Below are 8,004 nucleotides of genomic sequence, written 5' to 3' on the forward strand. Positions count from 1 at the left end.
AAACTGAGTGGGATTTATCCAAGGAATGCATGCTTCAACATCTGAAAATTAATTAATGTAATCCATCACATCAACAGGCTAAAGAAGAAAAGTCACATGATCATACCAATAGATACAGAAAAAGTATTTAACAATATCCAGCAATGATTCATGAAAAAAAGAAAAGAAAAACTCTCAGTAAACTAGAAATAGAGGGAAACTTCTTCAACTTGTTAAAGAATATCTACAAAAAACTATAGCTACCATCATACTTAATGGTGAAAATCTAAGCTTTCCCACTTAGAGAACAGGAACAAGGAAAAGATGTCCCCTGTCACCACTGCTTTTCAACATCATACTAAAAGTCTTAACTAATGCAATAAGAGAAAAAAAGGAAATTAAAGGTATACAAATTGGAAAGAAAGAAATAAAACAGTCTTTGCAGATGGCATGATCAATATGTCGGTAATCCAAAAGAACTGACAAAAAAACTACTGGAACTAATAAGCAATTATAACATGGTTGCAGGATACAAGATTAATGTTTTACAAAATCAGCTACTTTCCTATATTCTAGCAATGAACAAGTGAAATTTGAAATTAAAAACACAATACTATTTACATTAACACCTCAAAATAAAATGAAATACTTAAGTATAATTTATTTTTAAAATGTACAAGCTCTATAGGAGAAAAACTACAAAACTCTAATAAAAGAAATCAAAGAAGAACTAAATAAATGGCAAGATATTTTATGTTCACGGAGAGAAAGTTCAATATTGTCAAAATGTTCATTCTTCCAAACATGATCTATAGTTTCAAAACAATTTCAATCAAAATTCCAGCAAATAGAGCTGACCAGTTAGTGCAGTTGATTAAAGTGTGGCGTTATAACACCAAGGTCGAGGGTTCAGATCACCATATTGGCCAACCACGAAAAAAAAAAAAAAAATTCCGGCAAATCATTTCGTGGATATTGACAAATGGATTCTAAAGTTTACATGAAAATGCAAAAGACCAAGAGTACCCAAACCAATATTGAAGGACTGACACTACATGAATTTAAGACTTACTATAAAACTATAATCAAGACAGTGAGATTGGTAAGAGAACAGACAGACCAATGGAACAGAATAAGTAAAATATAAGTATAAAATATAATCAACTGATCTTTGACAAAGGAGCAATGGTGCTGGAACAACTGGACATCCACATGCAAAATATAAATATAGACACAGACCTTACACCTCTCACAAAAATGAATTCAAAATGGATCACACACATTAGTGTAAAATGTAAAACTACAAACATAGGAGATAACCTGGAAAATCTAGATGACCTTGGGTTTGGCAATGACCTTTTAAACACAACACAAAAGGCATGGTTCATGCAAAAAGGAATTGATATGATGGACTTCATTAAAATTAAAAATGTCTGCTCTGTAAAGACACTGTCAGGAGAGTAAAAAGTCAAGTCACAGTATGAAAGAAAATATTTGCAAAAGATGTATCTATAAAGGACTGTTATCCAAAATATGCAAAGAACTCTTAAAACTCAACAATAAGAAAATAAACAATCCAATCAAAAACTGGGCAAAAGGGCCAGCCCATGGCTCACTTGAGAGAGTGCGGTGCTGATAACACCAAGGCCACGAGTTTGGATCCATATATAGGGATGGCCGGTTAGCTCACTTGGGAGAGCGTGCTGCTGACAGCACCAAGTAAGGGGTGCTTCCCTTACTGGTCATCTTAGAAAGAAAAACAAACAAACAAACAAACAAACAAAAAAACTGGGCAAAGAACTTAACAGAAACCTTACCAAAGAAAAAGTATGATGGCAAATAAGAATATGGAAAGATACCCCACATCATGTGTCATCAGGGAAATGCACATTAAAACAACAATGCAATACCACTACACACCTATTAGAATAGCCAAAATCCAGAACACTGACAACACCAAATGCTGGAGAGGATGTGGAGCAACAGGAACTCTCATTCATTGCTGATGAGAATGTAAAATGGCACAGACGCTTTGGAAGACAGTTTGGAAGTTTCTTATAAAGCTAAACATATGATCCAGCAATTGTGCTCCTTGATATTTACCCAAAGAAGTTGAAAACTTATGTCCACACAAAAAACTGTGCATAAATGTTTATAGCAGCTTTAATCATAATTACCAAAACTTGGAAGCAATCAAGATGTCCTTCAGTAGGTGGATGGATAGATAAATTGTAGTACATGAAGACAGTGGAGTATTATTCAATGCTAAGAAGAAATGAGCTATCAAGCCATGAAAAGACGTGTAGGAAACTTAAATGCATATTACTAAGTTAAAGACACCAATCTGAAAAGGCTACATACTGTATTATTTCAACTACATGACATTTTGGGAAAGACAAAGCTATGGAGCCAGTAAAAAGATCAGAGGTTTCCAGAAGTTGGGAGGAGAGAGGATAAACTGTCAGAGCACCGTGGATTTTTAGGGCAATAAAACCACTCTGTATGATATGGTACTGGTGGATATGTGTCATTATACATTTGTCCAAACCTATAAAATGTACAACACCAAGAGTGAGCTCTAATGTAAACTATGGACTCTGGGTGATAATAATGTGTCAGTGTAAGTTCATCAATTGTAACAAATGTGTCAGTCTAGTGGGAGATGTTGATAGTGGAGGGGGCTGTGCATGTGTGGGGGCAGGGCCTATATGGGAAATCTCCATAGTTTCTGCTCAGATTTGCTGTAAACCTAAAACTGCTCTAAAAAAATAAAGTCTATTGTGATAGTTAATTTTATGTGTCGACTTGACTGAGCTAAGGGACGCCCAGATAGCTGGTAAAAAAATTATTTCTGGGTGTGTCTGGGAGGGTGTTTATGGAAGAGATTGGAATTTGAATTGGCATACTGAGTAAAAAAATCACCCTTACCAATGTAGGTGGGCATATGCAATACATTGTGCAGAAAAGGAGAATTCACCCTCTGTGCTTGAGCTAGGACATTCATCTTCTCCTGCCTTTAGACCTTGCCACTCTTGGTGTGGGGCTTTCGGACTTGCACTGGGACTTATACCACTGGCTCCTCTGACTTTTTTCCCCTGATTCTTCAGGCTTGGATTGTAACTACACCACCAGCTTTTCTGGGCCTCCAACTTACTGATGGCAGATCCTGGGACTTTTCAACATCTATATTTGTATGAACCAATCCTTCATAATAAATCATTTTTTATATATCTCTATGTATACATACTATTGGCTCTGTTTCTCTAAAGAAGTTTGACTAACACTTTTTTCTTTTTTAAATTAAGAAACAGAGGCCTGACAACATTTTTTTGAGCCCTTGGATACAGCCATGACTGAAGCTAACACCCCCCTTCCCTTTCCAGTTCCAGTCAATACATTTCCTTCCTGCTTAAACTAGTTGAGTTGAGTTGCTAACACTTGCAATTGAAATAGTCTTTACCAATACACTATTACTGCACATCTGCTTTCCTCCTCAATCCATCTCCTGTTCCTCTTCTTCTTATTCCTGACAGGCTCCTATTTGTCCTCAGGTCTCAGCTTAAACCTAACTTTCTCAGGCAGATCTTCCCTAACTGATCCCACCTCCACCCGAGATTATATCAGTTCTCCTTGATGGATGTTCTCATAGGCCCTATACTTCCAATTACTTATTTCATTTACTCCCTCTACCTCGCTACCACCACCACGCTGAACTGTAGATATTTGAGGGCAGAAAATAATTCTGTTTATTGCTATATTCTCTTTTCTAGCATAGTGGCAGAATAAAATGGGTAGCTAATATTTATTCATTCATACCTTTGAATCTTCACTTGATTTTCAAAATTACAGTAAAATAAACTATGACCAAGTGTAAGGATTTTTGTGTGGGTACCAGACAATCTTAATATTTCTTGATTAATTTTTTTATAAAAGCTAGTAATTGCTTTTACTTAGGGATTTCTCAATGAAATTACAATAATTTTTTTAAAAAAATCCCCAGGCTGACCAAAGGAAATAATTTGAAGAAGACAATTATACTCATGGAGGATGAAGATTATTGCTTAAGGGTATTTAGCAGTCTGATTAAGACTAAAGGGAGAACCCAATTTGCCAGTTCTGTGAGCATTTTCTGAAGATCTGGATTAAAGACTAAATAATACATCATCATGAGTTATCCTTCTTTTAAACAAATTTTTGTTTTTTCCTGATTATTAAAGCAAATAATAATCGTTGTGGAAAGTACACAAAAGCATATTTGGAGATAATAGAAAGTCCTACTATTACCGTTGATAAATCTTTTTGTTTTCTTTCTGTGTGTATCTGTAACCAAATGTCAGCTCAGTTCCCAGCTCTTGCCCCTGGGACACCTTAGCATTTCCGAGCCTTACCATCTTAGGGTCCCTTCTACAGGATTCCTGATTTCACTTTTCATGGGTGCTAACTTTTTATCCCACCGAAACACAGAGATGCCTTTTCCTTAATTTCCATGCAAACAGTACTATCCACACAGCATACCTGCATAGCTGACTTAAACTGAATATTGGAGGGTAAAGGCAAGGAGGAATTTATATCACCGTTCTACATTCATCGTTTATTCAGTGGACATAAACTTTAAAATAAATGGAAAATTAGAATTCCCTTTTCTTTGTCAAGTCACTTACTAGGGGTGTGAACTGGGTTGAATAGTATCTCCCCAAAATTCATGTCCACCTGGAACCTATAAATGTGGCCTTATTTGGAAACAGGGCCTCTTGCAGATTAAGTTAAAATGAGGTCATACTGGATTAGAATGGACCCTGACCCGGTGATTTGTGTCCTCACAAGAAGATAAAAATGTGGACACAGAGGCACACACAGAGGGAAGACAGCCATGTGAAGAGAGCAGAGACTGGAGTTATGTTGTCTCAGGCCAAGGAATGCCAGGATTGCCACAACCACCAAACATTAGAAGACACAGGACAGATTTTCCCCTAGAGTCTTCAGTGCAAACATGGCCTTGCTGGCACCTCGAACTTGGACACCAGCCTACAAAACTGTAAGAAATTAATATCCATTATTTTAAGCCACCAAGTTTGTAGTACTTTGTGATGGCAGCTCCCAGGAAACTAATAAAGGATCCAATCTTCTGCAAAATGATCCTTCTTCTCTTCCCACCCCCCAGACTCCATCTTCATGCCAAAATATTTTCTCCCATGTCTTTACACAAAGCAATTTCATTTCTTTAGCCTCTCACCCAAGCAAAGCACCTCCATTGTATATCCTATGACTCATATTCTGCTTTACCAAACAGGAGGCAGCCAAGAAAGCGTTTCCCTTTCTTCTATCCTAGCAGGTACTTCCGGGGAAGAGTGAAGTAAAACTCAGTGAAGAAAACAATCGAATTTTCCACTAATAAAGATTATGCCACTCCACTCAAAGTTAAAAAAGGAAAGAAGAAAAGGAGGAAAACAAAAGCAGTTATGATCAGTTTGGATTTAAAACAAGTTTTGCATTTAAAATGACAAATTTGTTCCCATTTTTTTAATGTAATTTTGTGACTTTTTCCTCTCCTTCATTTAACTCTATATTGTGAGCATTTTCCCATATTAAAAAATGTTTAAGGATTATACCATAATTTATAGATTCACAATTCCTTATTCACAAATCCAAAAAGCTCTGAAATCCAAAAGCTGTTTTGAAAGTTTGGCACAAACTCATTTGGCAGCAAAGATGACCTGAAGTGACCTAAGGGTATTCGTATTCTATTTATACTGCTTAGTGTGACTGTTAATAAGTTCATGACAGAAATCTGAGTGTGTCAGTTAAAGGATGCTGTGACAGACCTTACTGAGGGGATTAAATAACGTATGAACCAAGACATTCTTCTAATATCTGAAAAATCTCTGAATCCTGCAACACACCAGTCTCAAGGAGCTGTGAACCTATATGACCATCCTGATGTTGCTGGATATGTAGATTATTTTCACCTTTTTCCTATTATAAAAAGTGCTACAGGGAGCATGTCACATATGTGAGTCTCATTTGCACAACTGCTCATTTCCTTAAGATAAAATCCTTTTTTTATGGAATCAGGAGTCACAGAAAATAAACACTTCTAAGGTTTCAGTGGATATTGTTAACTTGTTTTCTGGAAGCATTATACCAGTTAACATCCCTCTCACCAGCACTGAGTAATACTAGTTTTATTAATTTCAGAGAGGAAAATTTTTATCCCATTGTGCTTTTAACTCTTGGTGGTGATGTTAGATATTTTTTAAAAAGATGTTTATTAGCATTTCTAGTTCCTCTTCTGGAATTGTCTATTCATGACTTTGTCCATTTTCTACTGAAGTCAGGGCTGTCTCACAAGGTTGTTCTGTGTATGTGCTGCCCAAGGCCAAGGGGGTGCAGAGGCCAAAAATCAATCCTGACTGTGATCACCTAACTGTGAGCCCTCAACTGAGGGAGCACATTTTTATTCCTACAAAAGTACCTGCCTACCTGTGCACCTGCCAAGCGCTGCACTGTAAGGCTGAATTCAACTTGATGGGGTGCCTTTTCTAACTTGTCTGCACGAGGGGTGGGGAGCGGTGCCCTTCCTAATTTTCACAAAGGTATTTAGCTGAGTTCTTGATTTGATCATTGTTTTTCTAATTAATTCAAATCTACGTTCTTTATATAATAAAGCTATTAACTTTTTGTACATTATATTGTGCTGTGTTTTTCTTGCTTATTGTTTTACATTTCTTCCACTCATAAATTGTCTAAATGTGTTCCATATTGCTTTTCCTTAAGAAACCTTCATGGAGTTCTAAGTAGCTTTCTTTTTCTTCCTTTTGCTTCTAAATATTAGTGGTGAGATATGGGTAGAAACACATGAAATCTACCTCCTTGAACAGTTAACCCCAGTTGTCAAAGGGACATATTTGGCCCCATTTAAACACCCAGGCCAGAGCTAGCCCTTCTGGGAGACATCTACACCCATCTCATCCATCCATCCATTTAATCAGCATTAATTATTGAGCACCTGCTATACTCCAGGCACTGTGTTAGACATAAAAGAATAAAAAGAATTTTTTAAAAAGAAAAGAAAAGGAAAAAAAAAAGAAACAGCATCTCCTTCCACAGAGCTTGCAATGGGTACTGTATTCAAGTTTCACCCAACATAACAGGAGCTAACAGTTATGAGTGCTTACCGGGTGCCGGCACTAGTCTAAGTGCTTTACATTCACTAACGTATTTACTTCTCTCAGCAACCCTGTGAGGAGGTAGGCATATTATTGTGCCCATTTTACAAGTGAGGAAACTGAGGGAGGCAGCATTTAAGCAACTTGGCTCAAGATCACACACTGGCAAATAGCTTTGCTACTTGTGAAGTTGTACCTAGACAGTCTTGGCCACTCTGTTTCCCATATCACTTTCACAGATTAGTCACTTGAACTGTCTACTCCAACCCTCCCCTTTCCCCCAGATGATTATCCCCAAACATCAGGCAGCTGGTGGACAATAACTATAAAGGTGGACACTAGGGTCCATTGTGAAGCAGCTCTCTTGGTCTGGGACTTTGCTTCCTCCAATGCTTCCCTTCCCAATCTGCTCAGAGGCTCCTGTCTTCTGACTTGGCACCAGTCTGGGCTTGCCCTTTAGTCACCATCCTTGGTTTTGACCTTTCTTGATTTCCATTGCCAGCTCATTTTCTTCTTTCTGGCCCTGAAGTGCTGGAGTCCTTTGAAGCACAGTGCTAGTCTTCTTCCCTTTTTAGCCTGTTCCCTTTTCTCAGGCAATTGCATCCCCACCCGTGGCTTTTAAGTAGTACCTATAAACCGGTGCCTCCCAAGTTCCCATCTCCAGCCCGTAAAACACCAGACTTCTCTATCCGACTCCTGGATGGGAGCCTGAACTCGACATGTCTAGACCATGCTCATCATTTCCCTCCCACCAAACATGTTCCCTGTGTTCTCTGTCTCAGAGAATGGTGCCACCATTCTGACCTATTACATATTCTGACCCTTATGCAGACAAGGTAGAAAAAGGTGTCCTGCACCA

This window comes from Cynocephalus volans, chromosome 8 (genome assembly GCF_027409185.1).
Source record: "Cynocephalus volans isolate mCynVol1 chromosome 8, mCynVol1.pri, whole genome shotgun sequence".
Classification (NCBI taxonomy): domain Eukaryota; kingdom Metazoa; phylum Chordata; class Mammalia; order Dermoptera; family Cynocephalidae; genus Cynocephalus; species Cynocephalus volans.